We start from the raw sequence: 18,665 nt of genomic DNA, 5'->3' as shown, positions 1-18,665 counted from the left end.
ATCAAAAAAAAAAAAAAATTCTATCCCACAACTTAACAGGACATAATAAAAGGAAAGGTTGTGATATGTCTTCATTTGAAGAGCGAAGTTACGGCAGGAAATACAGTGAACAGTGAATACTATTAGGTAGCCTGGTGTGACAGCCTGGGCCTGCAATCCCAACTCCTGAGAGCCAGAGGCAAGAGGATGAACTCACGGTGAACACTGGCCAGGCTCTGCGACAGGAGACCATACTGCAAACAGAACAAAACAGCATTATTAGGAAGCTGGGGATGGTGATCCCAGTGCACAGAAGACTGGCAAAGAAGGAATGCTTCAAATTCAAGGCCAGCCTGGGTGCACAGTGAGCACCAGACCAGCCAGGCAGATAAGCAAGATTGTGTGTTAACTCTCCTCTAAAAAATAATATTAGGAGTTTGAGATGTTGCTGAAGATGAGCAAAGTCCTGAGCCTGATCTTCAGTAATACACACACAAGCACACACATGCACACACGCTGGGTGGGGGGCGTTGGAGGATAATTTTCAGTAAGATATTTACCTAATTTAAAAAACTTAAAATCCTAGCATTGTGGTACACACTTGTAATCTCAGCCCTGAGGACACAGGTAGATCCCAGCACAGCCTGCGCGGTGAATTCCAAGACATTTCCTAAATAAATACAAGGAGTGATAAAAAAGGTAGCCGTTACACATTTACTCACATAAAAAACTGGTCAAACTGGAGCATGCCTGTAATTCCAGCATTGGGAGCGAACAGGCAGGACCTCTGGGGCTGGCCGGACACCCCGCCTCACCCAATCATCGAGACCTGGTGAGAGACCTTGCCTCAAAAAACGAAAATGGATAGCTCCTGTTGGACGGTGCCCAAGGTTGGCCTGTGGCTTCTACATGTACTTGCACACATATATGCAGTCATACACGCAGGCACACAGAAGATACATCTCCCATACATACATACAAAAATGTATGGTTCCTGAGGAACAATACCCAAGGCTTTCACCTGCATACAAAATGGCACCCACAATACATGTAAATGCACATAAAGAAAAATCTAGACTATTATTGACATTTGCTGAACACTTATCACGTCACAGCATCGCGACAAGCGCTTTCCAGGCAGTATCAATCTTACACTTAGGAACCCTGTGTGCCATGTCACATTACTGTGCCCATTCTATAGGTGAATAAACTTAATGAGAGAAGGGTGAGCCATCACTTAACTAAACTTTTGGCACGTGTATACCTCCATTCTTAATTATTGCTAACCACAATCTCTCAAAGGTGCTAGAAACAGATAATGAACCACGAGCCAGCCCGCCGCGCTTGCGTAGCACCTCCCGCCGAGGACACTCTCCCGATCTGTGTCATCTCAGGAGCGAAACATTTTAAAGAGAGTACACTTTGGGTCTGTATAAGATTACACCAATGTTTGGATAAAGGTTTTTTCTAAAATATTTTTTATTTATTATGTACACAATACTCTGTTTTCATGTGTGCCTGCAGGCTAGAAGAGGGCACCAGACCTCATTACAGATGGTTGTGAGCCACCATGTGGTTGCTGGGAATTGAACTCAGGACCTTTGGAAGAGCAGGCAATGCTCTTAACCACTGAGCCATCTCTCCAGTCCCAAAGGTTTTCTAAAGTGCCACAGTCCAAAGACTCGCTCCTCTTTTTTAAATGCATTATATGTATTTGTTTGGGGTGTTCGTGTGCATATGTGTGCATGTGTGTGTAGGAGCACACTCGTGACAGAGAGCGAATGTGGAGAGCAGAGGACAACTTCAGAGAATTGGTTCTTTCCTTTCACAGTGTGGGCGTCAGTGGCGGAACTCACGGTATCTGTCTTGGTGGCAAGTGCCTTTATTCACTGAGACATCACAGCCTCCAAAGATTCATTCTTTGATTATAGACAGAAGTATCAAAGTTGAAACCAGAGAGCTGAGAAGTATCTCAATGGAAAGGCACACATCTATCACGTGAGCTGAGGTTTTACCTCCAGCACATGTGTGCATAATTCCCCCATACCCCTGAGAAACTTCCAAAAATTTGGAATTTCCTGTACTTCCGAACGGAATGCTGAATCCGTCCAAATGAGGCGATGCGTGAACATGCCCTGTTGTAGCCTCTTGCTTTGATCATTTAATATCACACTTGCAGATATTCTTCAGCCAATCACGGCTAAACCAACACTTGCACTGAGCATGCCCAGACTTTACATACTTGCCATTGAGCCCCAAGTAAGATCACAACTATTTCATCTGTGAATGCATTGGATATTATAAATGAACAATCTAGAGGCCACGGATATATCTCAATTTGTAGAGCACTTGTCTAGCACACGCAAGACCCTTGGTTCAATCCTGGGCATTTCCTTAAGAGAGGTGAGATCATATGCATGCAGTCCCAGCACTTGGAAGGTAAAGATAGAAGTACCATAAATTCAAGGTGATCCTTGGCAAGACAGTAAGTTCAGGCTAGTCTACATGAGAACTGTTCAGTCATAAATAAGTACATACAGAAAGATGTTTGTAAATTACATACAAATATCATGCCATTTTATATACAAGACTTGTGTTCTTCCGGGTTCTGTAGCCAGAAGAAGTCTTGCAACTGAGACTGGAGAAATGGTTCCATGGTTAAGGGCACTTGCTGCTCATTCAAAGAACCTGAGTTTGGTTCCTAGCACCCACATCAGAGGACTCACAACCACCTGCCACTCCAGTTACCAACACCCTCTTCACATGCAGACACACACACATGAAACAAAAAATAAACCATAAAAACAACAACAAAACAAGTCATGGAACCAATTTCCTTGGAAACACTATATACCCTCTTTTTCATCAAGGATTGAAAAGCCAGCCTTTTAAGAGAGCTGTGTGCCGGTAAGTTCTTCACATCTGTGCATGCTTGTGCAATAAAGCTAATGACTCATGCACTACAACCTGTTGTCTGTTTTTCTCTCCCTTGAAAGCTGCACATGGGGCTGTACCTAAATCCCAGTACTTCCCAAGTAGAGGAGGGAGGTTCGGGAGTTCAAAGTCACATTCAGCTACACAGCGAGGTTGAGGCCAGCCTGGGCTACATGTGACCCTGCTTCAAAACTTTAAGAAGGAGGGGATGGGACAGGATGACAGTGCAGCAGTAATGCACGTGCCTAGTCAGTCTGAGGAAGACAACAGCTGCAAAAACAACGACAAAAAAGAAAAAAAAGGCCCAGACTGTTTAAATAACACACGCAGAACTGTGACTCAGCACACTTGACGGCCGGCCTCTCGTCTGCCCAGGACACCTCCGACGTGTTCGGTGTGTCTTGTTCTCTCTTTCAGATGGGATCTTTCTATGCAGCTCATACTCACTAAGAAGCTCAGCCTACCCTCCAAACTGGCAATCCTCCTGCCTCGGACTCCCAAGTGCTAGGATTACATGCATGCACCACCACGCCTGACTTAAAAGTGAATTCTTTCCATAGAAAATAAAGGTTTTGTTCTGACAACTTCAGCGACTTTTTAAATAAAACATGCTACATATGTGAGATTCCATCCGCTGTCATTTGAAGTCATCCACTGAAAAGTAAAGACTAGCAAACATGTTGATCCATTCTTTCTCATAACACCCATTTTTGAATGGTTAAAAATTCTAAAATGTATGTCATCCTTGGCTTTCTAATACCACACAGACTCCCCTGCCCCAAACAAATACAGCAAAAGCAGCAGTTTCTCTGTCGACTTTGGATGATCCGAACCACACTTTTAAACTCCTGCTTCCAGTGATTCCTTCAGCGAGTTCCACCAGTGCATCTTAGAACTTCGCAAATTTGGAAGTGACCATTCCCCCTCAGTTCATTTCTGGTGAATGGCTGTGTGGAGCTCCGGATTTAAGTACAACGACATTACTGTTCTCTGGTCCGTGTAGAATAATTCTTGGATTCATGGCCATGCCAAGCCAAATGACACCGCAAAGAAACCCTTTGTTTTCAAATAAATCACTGCCTGGCTTTAGATAATGCTATCCAGAATCTTATCCATGCAGCACAGCCTAGTTAAAACTGCCAAAGTTGAAGGCAACAACAAAAACTGCCATCTCTATTGGAAGAATAATCTTTCAAGTTCTTTTTCATAAGAATTTAATAGAACCATAGAATTTTAGAGGTGGAAAACTTCTGAGGTATTTACAGTCAAACAAGTCAGTGGCAGACCTAATACTAGGGCGCAGGCTGTCTGAAGCCCCCAGGCGAGGCTGTTAACGGTGTGCAGCAGCAGACAGGTCTGCAGTCGCCCACAGGGACCATCTCCACACCCTTCACTATCCAAGCCTTTCCACAGCCATGATTTCTTTCACAGGTCAGTTCCTGAGTTACAATCGCATCCACGCCTTTAGACACCCAACGCTGCCAAGGGTACTGCCATAGGATCTAAACGGAAAGATGTAATTCAGTTACTGTAGTAACCACACTAGTGCAGAGGATGTGTGTCTACAGCCGGCTTCTCTCTCAGACATTTTCCTTCCAGAGATGGAAACAGATTTAGATTGCTTGGGACTACATTTTTGAGTAACAGCCTCTTTGCCAAGACCTTCTTCATGTTCTGTATTCTTTCCCCCACAACGCCATCCTGATTGATTCTTCTCTAGACGCTGTTTGGTACCTATACTTTCTTCTAAATTGTTATTTTACCCCAGGTAACAATATGATGTTTCCAGGTATTGATTCCACATACTCCTTCTAGACTTTCCTCTCTATATCGTGACCCTACATCCTCCATCAGGCCAAATGGCCTTCTTAATGAGTATTGTTATATGATAGAACTTATTAACTGAAAGATCATGCAAAAATGTGGATATTTAATTTTTTACAATGTCAAAACACTAGCTAACTTTTTAAATAAAGACTATGCTTTGTGTCATACAAGGAAAAGTCAAATTAAATTTTTATAAGTGTGGTATCCATAACATTGAAATGTCCAGACAGTTTTGACTGAGAAAAGGAATTTACTGTACTCAATGCTGATAAATTGTCTCTAACAGCCAAATCTCACACAAGCTTTTCTACCACTAAATATTCGAAGACATCTATTTCATAGAATTCTCACAGATGCAAATCAAACAATGTCACGATGAACCGAGAAAGAAAAGTTGACTATTTACTAACATCAGTTAGGCTCAAGATCCTATGTTTTGGAAATGAGTTAATAACATATTCAGGGAAAAACATGTAGCTATAAATTCCTATATTAAAATAAGATTTCAAATCAGTAGCCTAATTTTGCAGCTTCAGAAACTAAAAAGGGTGATGGAGGGCTGGCTCAGCATCACTTCCTGCTTTTGCAGAGAACCTGGCTTCGGTGCCCAGCACCCAGATGGCAGCTCAACACCATCTGTAACTCCAGTTCAGGGACTCCCACATCCTCTGCAGGAACCATGCTGAAATGTGGTGCACATACATACATGGTTGCAAACACACAAACACAGAGAATAAAAATAAATCTTAAAAAAGAGTCAGGAGTGTTATCAGTCACCAACAATCCCTGCTACTCAGGAGATCAAAGCAAGAGGTTCGTTTGAGCCCAGGAGTTCAAGACCAGTCTAAGGCCTTCATCTCAAGAAAAAGAAAAAGGAAATAAAAAAAACAAGAATAAACTCAGCCAAAAGCAAACAAATGGGAGGAAGCAATGGGCTATGAGAGCACAGATCAGTGAAAGAAAGGTTAAAAACATCACAAACAATGACGTTAAAAGTTGGACCTGAGCTGGGAAGTGGCACATGCCTTTAACCCAGCACTCGGAAGGCAAAGGCAGAGGCAGGCAGATCTCTGAGTTCGAGGCCAACCTGTTTTACAGAGTGAGTTTCAGGACAGTCGGAGCTGTACAGAGAAACCCAGTCTCCAAAATCAAAACAAAACAAAAAAAGTTGCTCCATATGCTAGGGTGGGGTTGGGGATGGGTAGGAGTGGGTGGGTGGGTGTCCTTTAGCTACACTGAGCGGAAAGAAGGGAGAAGAGCTATCCCACTAAGATCAGGATATTCAGGAAAAGGGAATGTCACTGCCAGTCTCAGAAGAGTGAAAGGAGCTCAAAGAGGAGGCCATGAACAACTTTGAGAACTTGGAAACTCACAAATAAAATAGAACAAACCAGCAAACGAGCAAAACTAACATAGAGCAAGGAAAGAGACTGAGCTGGGAATCAGAAAGACTCTACGCAAAGAAAAGTCTAGATACAACTATGGTTGGATAAATAGTCTTATTTATAGATGGACACGTTAGGCATAGCAAGACTCAAAGGCTGCTGCCTATATCAGCATCCCTGTGGGGCTCCCCACCTTTACTCCTTGTTCCCCTGTGCCTATCAGCGGGGTAGAAGCTAACTCCCTTCAGCAAGCATAGGCAAAACTAACCTACAGACAACCCAGATAACTTCTCCTGATGAGGCAGCTATGTGGGTCTGAAAATGGGCTCCATATTTTTACTTTATTATTCTGAAGTAACATTTAGTTTAGAAACTGGTGCCAGATTTCAAGAACCCTGACTGAAGATGCATTAAATATATTATAATTTCTGTCTAACAGAAAAGAACTTAAAAGTCTATATATAAAAACTGGTTGTTTGAAACCTTGAACCACCAAAATTTGAATGCTCTCTGCCAAACTAACAGAATATTCGTAACCAGTGTCCATTAAACTTGAAAAGAGCAACAGACACCACTGTGTTCTGAAACCACTCGGGTACCAGCATCACTTATGGCAATCCTCACTTTGCCTTTTGGGGGTAGGGGTGGTCATGCTTGACAGATATGAGATGAGACTCCAACAAGGAAAAATGGCAAACATTTTAGGCCTAAAATCTCTTGTATTTTGATATAATAGTTCCATCTAATAAGATGTGTTTGCATGTATGGGTCATGAGGGTGCTGCTGTGGCCTGACTATGTCTCCCGAAGTTGTCGATAGGAAATTAACCCATAAGGTAACGGTATTGGGGTGGGGTCTTCAGAGAGAGGTGCAGACTGGAGGGAGCCCGTTCTCTCAGATCAGATCAATGCGGTTTTAAAGTGGTGTATGAAAGTGGATTGATGCTTTGCTGTGCAGTCCAGATACAGTCGGACCCTCCTCATCCTCATCCCTCTCTGCTGCATGGTGACATAGCAAGGGGGCTTTCAGGTCAGATACAGGCACCTGAACTTGGACTTTAGCCTCCGGAAATGGTTAAAATTCTCCTCTTTACAATAGGCTCAATTTCAGATACCCTGTTATGATGGCACACAATTAGTAGCAATGAGGAAGGAGATGCTGAGAAAATGCAGAGCTGCAAAACCTTGGAAAGACGCTAGAGTAAGTAGAGAGATGGTGGTCCATACCGTACCCGCGCCGTGAAAGCGGCTGCCTTCAGATAGAGTTCACCTGCCATTTACTTTCCCTTTCAACCCACAGTTCAGAGAGCAGACTGTGGCTGTCCGTGTCAGTAACCACAGCAACCAGGAAGCTGAGGAAGGAGACTCTGTCGTTCAGGTTAGTTTCTGCTACATAGCAAGTTAGACGGGACCTGTGCTAACCCAACCCGAAATAAAACAACAGGAAGAGGCCCTCAGCCAGAGGCTTATTTGGAAAGTACAGTCATCATCCCTCCCGAGTTCCAGAACTGTCATTCCCCAGGAAGAAACCCGGACTCACTGTTCTTAGCCCTCCCTCTCCACACCCATAGGTTTGCCCGCTCTGAGCATTTTATAAGAATTAAACCATAGAATATGCAGTGTCCTGTTACCAGCTTTCTTCACTCAGCACGATGTTTTCAGGGTTCATCCGTGTTGAAGCATGTGGTGCTAATTTTTATTGCTGAAAAAATGTTTTGCTGTGTAGATACACTGACTGTGCTTTGCTTAGTATGTCATCCCTGAGGAGCATTTGGGTGACTGCCATGTTTTGGCTGTTAGGAATAATGTCGCTGTGAATATTTATGAGTCAGTGTTGTGTGGCCATATGTGTTCACTTTCCTCCGATGTACACCTAAGAGCAGACTGGACCATATGCGCCTCTTGTTTAACAAACCATTCTTCAGACTATTTGTTTGACTTTATAGTTTTCTTGTCCATGTATAATGTCTCTGCATTCTTTTTAAAAATTTCACTTATTATTATTACTATTGTGTGTGTGTGCGCGCGCGTGCATGCATGCACACACCACAGTCCTCACGGTGTGCATGTGAAAGTTAGAGAACAACTTCGTGGGGTCATTCCTCTCCATCGTCCTTTATGTTCTAGGGATGGAACTCAGGATGCCAGGCTAGTGTGGCAAACAGTTCACCCGCCAAACTGTCTTGCAGGCCACAGGTGTTCGGATTTCTTCACAAACCCTCAAACCCTTGTTACACAAGTTCCTTTCTTAGTGGACGTGAAGTGCCATTGTGGTTTTGATTTTTAGGGCCCTAATACCTCAAAGCTGTGCATTTTTTCATGGTGTGCTTTGACTAGTTGTAAATTTTCTTTGAAGTATCTATTCAGAATCTTTGTTCATTTGGAAAATTGGGTTATTCATCTTTCCACTGTTTCATTTTGTGACTTTAAGTTTTTTGGTTTTTTTTTAAGTGTATGGCTGCTTTGCCTGCATGTGTGTCTGTGCAGGCATTTGCATGCCTGGTGTCTCGTAGAGGCTGGAGGAGGGAACCCCTGGAACTGTAGTTACAGATGGTTGTGAACTACCATGTGGGTGTTGGGAACAAACCCATGTCCTCTGCAGTAGCAGCCAACTCTCTTCAGCACCGACTCATCCTTCCAACTCTGCTGTGGCTTTCTGATAAAATCATCTTGCTCTGCCCCCAGAAAGAGCAATTCCTTTCTCTTTGCTCCCTGAGAGATGGAACACAGAACCGTAAGGAATACGATTACAAAGGTCCCGATGACAGAAAACACTGGCCTAGTGTATGCCGTGCAAACGGGAAGGAGAATTGTGCAAATAATAAACATAAAAGAACTTTCATTTTCCCACGGCACCAAACCTACATAATCTTAAGTAGGTAAACCATGTACATGACAACAGCATCAGAGATCATGGGAAAGATAAAGAATTTCTTTTTTACTAATTATGCTGGTGTATCTAAAAGCTGTATTAGGAAACAAGTAAGTACAGTCAGAATATTGTAGATGTCAACTAAATGCTTCTTTAATGCCCTAACGATAACTCCGCATTTGACCTTATTTGCAGCATCTGAACGGAAGGCTCTGCGATGCACCGTAATCACACCACTTGACAACACTACAGAGAAACAAAGCCCCGGTCTGAATAGGAAATATCCCCCCCACCCAAGTCTCGTGTCCTCCATGATGCTTAGTTCCTCCACTCGAGGTCTGTGGCATCTGTAAGACATGAGGCCTGGCTGAGGAAGCAGTCACGGCGGGTATGCCTGTGAAGGTTATATTGTCCTCCGGCTCTAGCTGCACTCTCGGCTTCCTGGCCAGCCAGTATCTGAAGAGGTCCAACACATGCTCCTTCCACGCCTTCTCGGCTATGATGGCCCAAAAATCTCTGAAACCAGGAACCAAAACAAAGGTTTCCCCTTTTACACCACTTCTGTCCAGCATACCACTTCCAGTGACACCGAAGGCGAGGTGCTGGCAAACACCATTAGTCCTTTGAAACAAGATCCATAAAGGTGGTGTTTTATTAAAAAAAACAAATAGTGACTTCATTAAGATCTATAAAAATAATGGATGGATGGACAGACGGACGGGTGGGTGGATCGATGGATAAATGAATGGACGCGTGGATGAATGGGGATGAATGGGTGGGTAGATGGACAAACAGAGGGACAGACAGACAGACAGACACAGTAAGACTCTGACTCCAAAAACTTAAACTTTGGATATATTGTCTATAGGGAGCTGTATCATATCGTGGAGTTATCTTTCCAAACCAAACACTCTATGTGGTGTGACATCTATATGCCCAACATTTTTTATAGGAAAAAAATCACAATAACATGATTAAAAGAAAAATTTATAAATAGCTTCAAATGTCTTCGTTCATGTCAATCCTTAAGGAAAAACAGCTTATTTCGTGGTGAGGAGGTAGGAAACTTCTGTGGACACTTTGTAAGGAATTACTGGGTATCTCTAGGCCTTCGAGGCTGAAACCACTCATTCTTCATAATGTCTGCCTTTCCCTGCACACTAAAAGCTTCCCTTTTCCTTATTAAAGGCCCTCTCTTACACATCCTGCTGTAATTAGCGTCTTTTTTGCTCAAGATCAAAGTGAAGAGCAAATGGAAAAAGGGAGGATGGAGAGATCTGCTTGAGGCAAAGGCCAGGAAGAGGAGAAAGGAACGACAGAGAGAGAGAGCACGTGCCCTAAGCAAAGAGGAAGAGGGGCAGGAGCTGGAGGGGCAGGTGTGGATCCCTGTACACAAACTGATGGAATGAAAAGGAAGGGAGGAGACGTCAACACAGATGCCGCCTGGAAACACTGGGGGTGCCAGGATGCAAAGAGGAAGGTGTGTGCATGAGCTTTTACTAGGTGCTACCACTCCCTGCCCCAAAACGGCCTAGAATAAAATAGGATCGTAAGAAGCACCGAGGTAACTTATTTCCACTACTGACGGCAGCGCTGACGGACCAATGACCTCAACGCACTTATGCTTAGAGCGTTTCAAACAGCCCGAGTTCAGCTGCTGTCCTTTCTAACAGCCTCGGAGCAACCACCTTTTCCTTGGTTCAAATGCATCATTTCTGCTTCTCTTAGTGATTACAGTAAATTATCTATAAGTCCTCCTTCACTGCGTTCCTTAATTATCACATGCTTTAGATGTGCTGACAACACACACCTATGGCCCACAAGAGAACACACGTTTTCTGTTGCTTTCGGTGGATTTGCCAATCTGCCCACACATTCCCACTCATTCTCTTTATTAGCAGTAGTATAAATTTCCAAGAATGTTAGCCAGGTTTGGGGCATGGCAGCTGGCCAAGAAACACAGGGAATAACTGATTCCAAGGTGCACGGAATCTCTGACGTTCACTGGCTGCATACGCATGACTCTAACCCGCAAGGCAAGTCTGTTTAAATGTTTTTAAAATGGCACTGAATGCCTGAAATGGCGGCTCACACCTATAATCCCAGCACTCACGCATCTGAGGCAGGGGGATTATCCTGAATTCAAGTCGAGTCTTGGTTTTATAGGGGTTTTCAAAACAGCCTGAGCTGCAGAGTTACACTGCCAGTCAAAACAAAACAAAAACAGCTCAGAAAATATGTATGTGCATGCATATAAAATAAAAGGCTAGGCCAGGTGTGGTGACTCAGGAAGCAGAGGCGGATGAATCTCTGTGAGTTCGAGGCCAGCCTGGCCTACAGAGTTCCAGGACAGCCAGGGCTGTCACACAGAGAAACACTGTCTTGGGAAACCAACACAGATGTATCGGTTTGGCTGTGTGCGCACACCTCTCACTCTCTTTCTCAGCTAGCACAAGGCAGGCTCCCATGTTTCTTCAGGTCATCTCCTTTGAGCCTCTCCTCTTAGAAGGACCCCTGTTATACTGGATGAGGGCTCACTCAACTCCAGTATGACCTCACTTTGACTTGATTATGTCTGCAAAGACCCTATTTTAAAAAGAAATCATTCTTGGCTTCTAGGATTTAGGATTTTTATGTACATTTTTGAAAGTCATAATTGAAACTGTAACAAGTCATGAGAGAAGGGGAGACGGTCGCTGAGAGGTTGTGTCCCACCCCCTCATCAGCTCTCCTACTCCCCCACTCTCCACCCCCACCACTGTCACCCTTCTCTCTTAGGTGCTTTGTGTCTAGGCTTCCCTGCAACAGCCAGCCCTATACGATCTGGGAGAAAAAAGTGAACTTGGGATCTGTATGGGGGTAAGGCACTAAGGGTGACCCAGGACCTCGCCCATGCTAGGCAAAGCAAGCGCTCTACCACTGAGCTGAGAGTCTGCTTTTAAAAAACAGACCTGTTCGAAAGATTACAGCCTTCAGTGAAGACTCGATGTTTGCATGGTGATCAGTCATTTTCACCATATGGTGAGTTCTCAATCCTCTGAGAGTTTGGATACAGAAAAAGGATTGAAAAGAGGAGGCTCAGGGAATCTGGTATGGAATAAAGAAGCAGGGGTGGGGAGAAGACGAATATCAAAGGAAATCAAACTTCCCACATGTTCTTGTCACTACCAACTGGCCCTAAAACCTCTCTCAAGGGACTCTATATCCTACTACAGCGACACTTGCTGAGCCATGTTCCTTGCTGCTCCATTCACAACGGCTAGGAAATGGGAACGACCTCAACGTCTTCCGAGCAGTGAATGGATAAGGAAAATGTCGTACATTCGCACAATGGAGTTCTGTTCAGCTGTAAAATAATGAAGCGAAATGGGCAGGTAAGTGGATGAAACTGGAAAAGGTTGTACAGAAAGAAGCGAGTCGGAGCCAGGGAGACAAATGCCGCATTTCTCTTCTTTCTCTTTTATAGGCAAGAAAGAAGGGGAACATGGGGTGAGACAGAGAAGTAGCTCTGGACAGGGGTTAGTAGGACACAGGTGTTCTGGAGGGGGACAAGGCAAGGGCCTAACTGGGTGTTCGTGAGTGCGTGCGTGCATGCGTGCGTGTATGCGTGTGTATGTGTGTGTGTGTGTGTGTGTGTGTAGTTTAAATGGAGTTATACAATACCAGGTGACAATTCCCCTTCCCCAAAGAGCCGTCTATTATCTAACCAACACTCTAGTGACCGCACTGAAGAGATGGCTCAGTGCTTGAGACCATGTGTATTGCTCTTGCAAAGGACCTGCTTCGACTGAGCGCTCACCCTGATGGCTCACATCCGTCTGTGACTCCAGCTCCATGGAGACTGTTGCTTCTAGCCTCCGAAGGCGCCAGGACTGCTATGCACACACCACACGTATACACACAATTCAAACAAACAAACACACAAAAATCCAACGCCAGTGCCATGCAGAGGAAACTTCCCTTCAAACTGTTGGGGGCGGGGATCCAAGAGACTCCCAAACAATAGGAGTTGCCATTATCCTTGGTTGTCTCCCAGAACTGAAAGGTAAGTCTCAGTTATGGAAGACACCACAAACCTCAGACACAGGACTTGGAGGAAGTAAGCTGGCAGCCACCTCCCTGAGGACTAGCTCTTAGTATCAGAAGGCGCAATGCAAGCTGCCAAGGCAGAAAATCCGATCCAGCAGAACATCTTACAAACTACGCCAATGACCTGCTAAGCTAGAGCTCCCCGATGGTGCGGTAGTAGCTTATATGGAGGGAAACCAACAGCAGGCTAAACTCGATAGATGAGAATTTGTGCCTAATACCAGAAACTTAGCCACCCACCTGTGGTGGCAGAGATCACAGTAGGATCAGAGGAACCTACCACTGCCTCCCTAAATCAGTAGCATGTCTAAATACTTACACCACAGGTAAGGGCCCTCTCGCCCTTCACCAGAGGGGCTATGGAGGTTACTACACAGATCTAAAACTGGTCAGAATGCAGAGAATAGGCAAGCGTGGGGAGCCCAGCCCCAGTTGGTAGGTACATCTACAGCACCCAAGGCTCAGGGAGCATCGTGGAAGAGGAATGAAAAGACCATAAAAGTCGGAAAAGCTGGATGTTAGCTGTAAGACAGTGTCCTCTAGACATGACAGGGACGCTATACCTATAAAATCTCCAAATACGGCTGCATATACGAGACTACCTAATGCCACACCTAATGGCACATGCTTATGTGCATGGGGGCTATCTCCCAAGGTCCCCAAGCTGGCCATTTATCTTATGTCACATATATGATTGTACCTATTTGTGCACTTGTTCTGCCTTGCATGTGTGGATGTTGAACTGGAATCTCAGAAATTTAAAATTAACCAGCCTCTGTTTTAGATGGCCGAATAGCCCAAGCTAGCTTGGAACTCTCAAAATTCCCCTGCTTCTTCTGAGTTCCAAACACTGGGATCGCAAGCATGAACTGGCATACCCGGCCCAACTCTCATCTCTTTTTATTTAAAAACCAGAATAATGGCAGACATGGTGGCACGTGCCTGAAGTCTCAGCTACTCAAGAGGCCTAGGCAGGATTATCACTTGTGGCCAGGAGTTGGGGACCACTGAGCAACACAGTGAAACCTTCCAGTTCAAAAACAGTTAAAAAGTAGAAAGCAAATAATGACAGCAATAAGTTTCTTTCCCATTTTCAATTCAAACAAGCAAACTACTCCAGTCCTAACGGCATGCTACTGAACTGGAAGAAGTAACATTCCAGAGTCTACAGACTGGCCAGTTCAGTCCCAATGGTGAATCCGTGTGTGTGTGTGTGTGTGTGTGTGTGTGTGAGTGTGTGTGTATGTGTGTGTGTTGCACATGTGTGAGCCTGTGAGAGTTTGTGCCTGTGCACATTCACATAGAGGCCAGCCAGAGCCAGGCTCCTTTACTCTATCACTCTGCCTTATTGCTCGAGCCAGTCTCTTACTGACTTGGAAGCCATCCTCTTTGGCTAAGCTAGCTGATCATCCAGTCTCAGGATCTGTCTCCACTCCCCAAAGCTGGAGTTACAGAGATGTGCGTTGATGCACATTTTTGCGTGGGTGGATTCAAACTCGGGACCATAAAGCAAGTCCTCTTACCTGCCAATCTCTCCAACCCCAGAATCCCATGTTTTATAGATGAGTGCTATAAAATACATTTTAATTAGAGAACAGAACGCTTGTTATCAGCTCACTTGGCAAATATACCAGAAAACTGGGGTGGAGGGGGGGCAGCTCAGAGATAGCTTCATTGATAGAGCACTTGCCATGCAAACGTGAGGACCTGAGTTTGATGGCCAGAATCCATGTTAAAAGCAGCGAATGGTGGCATGCATTTGTAATTTCAGCCCTAGGGACAGGTGGATTCCACGAGGCTCACTGGCCAGCTGACCCATCTGACTGACAAGTTCACAGTGAGAGACCTTGTCCCAAAAACAAGATGAATCTCCTGAGGAATACTAGCCTCATGCATATATACACATGCTTGGATGGACATGTACACACAATACACATACATACATGTACCCGCACACAAACATATACATGTATGGAACGTTAACCTGACTCATGCTGATTAGTTCATGCTGTGTAAGCGGGGCTCTCTTGTTAAAATCACAGAGCAAACTCACAGTGCAAATAACGACAGCTCAGTATGACAGACATTCTCGAAAAGGAAACCCTTGCAAAGGTACAAAAGCCAGGTCATTAGTCTACCCAGAATCACCCATTTCAAGTCATTAAAATCATTTTTTTTTCTACTTTTTAAATTATCTGCAAAGCCCTTCACTTTGTGGCCTAAAGAAAGAACTACCTAGCCGGGCAGTGATGGCGCACGCCTTTAATCCTAGAGCTCGGGGCAGAGGCAGGCAGATCTCTGTGAGTTCAAGGCCAACCTGGTCTAGAGTGAATTCCAGGACAGCCAGGGCTGTTGCACAGAAAAATCCTGTTTCTAAAAACCAAAGAGAGACACAGAGAGAGAAAGAGAGAGAGAAAGAGAGAGAGAGAGAGAGAGAGAGAGAGAACTCCCTACCTGTAAGCTCTCTTTAGCATGTGTAAGGTAGTTTACAGCAACTCTCCTCTTGAAAACTGCCCCGCAGGTAGGTATTTTTTGTCCTTCCCAGGTGTCAGTACCCTTTGGGTCTTTCCTATATGTGTCCCCATGTGGTATGCCACTGTACTACACAGGAACTCCTATGGAATCTCACCAACATCTCCTCTCTCACTCACATGCCTACCTCCAACCTTACAGAAGATCAGTCCCTCGCTGTGCAACAACCGCCTTCCTATCGTGGCCTCTTAAACTCGCCCACAAACCCCACAAGGAAAACAGCATGGGGTTTATTTCGTCTGGTTCTGAGACAGGGTCTAGCTGTGTAGTCCAGCCTGCCCTCAAACTGGGGATTCAAATGCCCCAGTCTTTACAGAGATGGAACATCATGCCTTGGTAGGCTTTTATTATTATTGGCCTTGTTTGCTGGATTGATGACAAAGGAGATCCTATCCAGAGCCTCCCGAATACCAGGCACACACTCTACCAACTGAGCTATATATAGTTTGGTTTTAACTAGAATTGTGGTTACACAGAGATAAACTTGGGCCCATCTACAAGACCCTTGGGAAACGGATGAATTGAGAAGCGGAACAAAGGCGAGGCTTGCTACACACTGCCCAAATTCTCTCTGAAGCCCTCAGCCTCGGCCTCACACAGGTAGACCCTAGGGTTGGCCTTCGACATATGATTCGACACGTTCTCAGCAACAGCAATGAAGTGAAAGCCGGTGTCAAGTCAAAGTCTACCGCTGTCAACTGAACGATGGGGCCGCTCAGCAGTTCTGAGGTTTATCACTTTTCTCCAGGAAATGGCTGGGGACGGTCAGTCAAGACCACAGCCCCCACTATCAGGAATGGAACAGGTACAGAAAAGCAGAGACTGCTTCACTTGAAAGAGTGTGGGAGCCGCTTCTGTCAGGAATAACACGTTACATAACTCGACTTTCATGAATCAGCAGTTTAGTCCAGAATTTACATGAAGTTTTAAAAGAGAGAACACGTGAAGCCTGAAAAAAGTCATGGTGGCTTCTACAACAAGGCAGGTTTGAAGAGCATTGCACTCCACCCCCACACAGCGAGCGGGTTGACAGGCAACTGACTCATATCGGCTCCATTAAGGTTTTCTCTCTGCCCAACGTCCCAGTGGGACCACCTCATCCGATAGCCCTTCTCAGGTCCTCTACCAGGTAACGGCCATATTTCCATCTGGAGACCACATACTTTAGGATGCAGAGGACTACGCTTAAAGTATATAAATAAATGAAGATTTTTTTTTTTTTGCTGTTTCAGAAGACACTAAAGTAATTAGCTTTAAAAAATAACACTCTACATGTCATCTATTTCGGGGGAAAAAGAGGGAGAAATGCCTTTGATCACTGTATTTGAACTCAATCAAACATCTGAGCAGCTTAGAGACCCGAGTAAGAAAACCGTCGGCACAAGTACTAGCCCCATCCGGCCAACCTAAACTACCTCAAAGCCAGAAAAAACAACAACAAAAAAAAAGGTAAGGTAATTGACAGAAGAAAAAAAAACCAAAATCAATCACTATGCTAATTTCTTTTTCAAAAACTAGAAATGGTAAATCCTGAGTCTGAGAGGCATCTTTGTCCCTTGTATAGAAAAGTTATTGGGTCAGAATCTGTTTGAAGTAAGAGAGGCACTGGGTGAGGCCTGGAAATTTCTTCAGCACAAATCAATTACGGCGGTATTTTGGGAGGTACGTTTTGAAAGAGCAAGCGATCTGAAGTCATTCATTCCACAGGTGTTTATTACAGGCCTACACGTGCCAGGTCCCGTCCGTCTCTACACCTCCACCATCTGAGCTCACCCTCCCATCAGCTCTGCAAACAGTGCTACAAGAAAATCAACAGTTTCCTCCTCCAGCGTCTTTATTTGTACAAAAGGGAGTTTTTAAAACATGGCTCCTGACCTCACAAGGTCTCTCTGAAGACCTGTGAGGATGTCTAAGGCACTCTAAAGCAAGCAGTTGTTAGGTGTTTGGTGACTCTAATTCACAAGCACCACCAAAGCCAGGGGCACCTACCATACCAGAGAGGGAGGTCTCCATGTTTCAACACTTCACAGACCTGTTATATCAGCCTTATCAGTTCACTTAGGTACCTCCCAGGAAGTGAAAAATTACAAGGAAAAGAACCAAGAAACAGGGAGTGCAATAAAAAGATTTTACATCTCTAACACCACAGTGACAAAAAAAAAAAAAACCTATGTCAGCCTTGCTCATTCGCCATCCTAGGCCCTTGCTATCTCGGGACCAGGCCCATAATACTCATTTCAAATGGTCATTAATTCTGGCGTTGGGGTGTGTGTGTGTATGTGTGTGAATCCTCTTCATCAACATTAAAGGCCGCATCCACCAACTCATTTCTACTCACAATGTACTACAGAAGATTACCAAACACTATTTATGTTAATGTGTACAAACAAAGACATTCACAGTTCATTTCAAGTTTAATCTGATGCGCCCATCTGAGCCACGGTCATATGAATTGTCAAACAGATCTGAAACAAAGCTCCTTTTTAAAAAACAAAACCAGGCTCAGCACAGTGGCGGTTTAAAGAAAGGGAACTTCTGACGCCAGAGTTGTCAGCGTTGGTCAGAGGACAGTGAATGACCACGACCACCTTTCTGAAGCTCCGTGGGATCTGGCCTGAGACCTGCTAGCAACAGGTTTCATTGCTCCAAGCTAGCATCCCACAGGAATGAGGGGTAAAACCCGTCTTATAGGAGTGGTAGCCTAGGGGGCAGAGGGCACACCCATATTCCGAAAATATGCCTGAAACTTCTCTAATGTTTCCAGTTCTTTCTATGACATTCAGGGAACTAAAGCATGCACGGCCTCTTCATGGCTACAACCGCTATAATTGAATATTTTGAGTTAAGAATTTGAGGTAATATTTATAAAGCACTTACGAAACAGCCAAGTTCATAGTAAGAGCTGTGTTTGGTAAATAAAGCAGGCACTCTCCAGGCCTGTTAGGTAAGCACTCAACTTAGTGAGAAGGGAAGAATCAAAATACCTAACAGGCGGTTCGGGTTTTTGTTATGTTTAGTTTTCCACCCTGACAAAAGATGCTGAGACTT

The 18,665-nt window shown here is 44.5% G+C and overlaps 1 protein-coding gene across 2 annotated transcripts in view; it reads right to left on the bottom strand.

Annotated features, from left to right (window-relative positions):
- The window catches only part of Sgk3 (serum/glucocorticoid regulated kinase family member 3), a 114,616-nt gene that overhangs the window by 95,277 nt on the left and 674 nt on the right, over positions 1-18,665 (bottom strand). The window lies entirely within an intron of this gene.

Source organism: Myodes glareolus, chromosome 16 (genome assembly GCF_982192425.1).
Source record: "Myodes glareolus chromosome 16, mMyoGla1.1, whole genome shotgun sequence".
Taxonomy (NCBI): domain Eukaryota; kingdom Metazoa; phylum Chordata; class Mammalia; order Rodentia; family Cricetidae; genus Myodes; species Myodes glareolus.
This window is presented reverse-complemented; position numbering and strand designations above follow the sequence as displayed.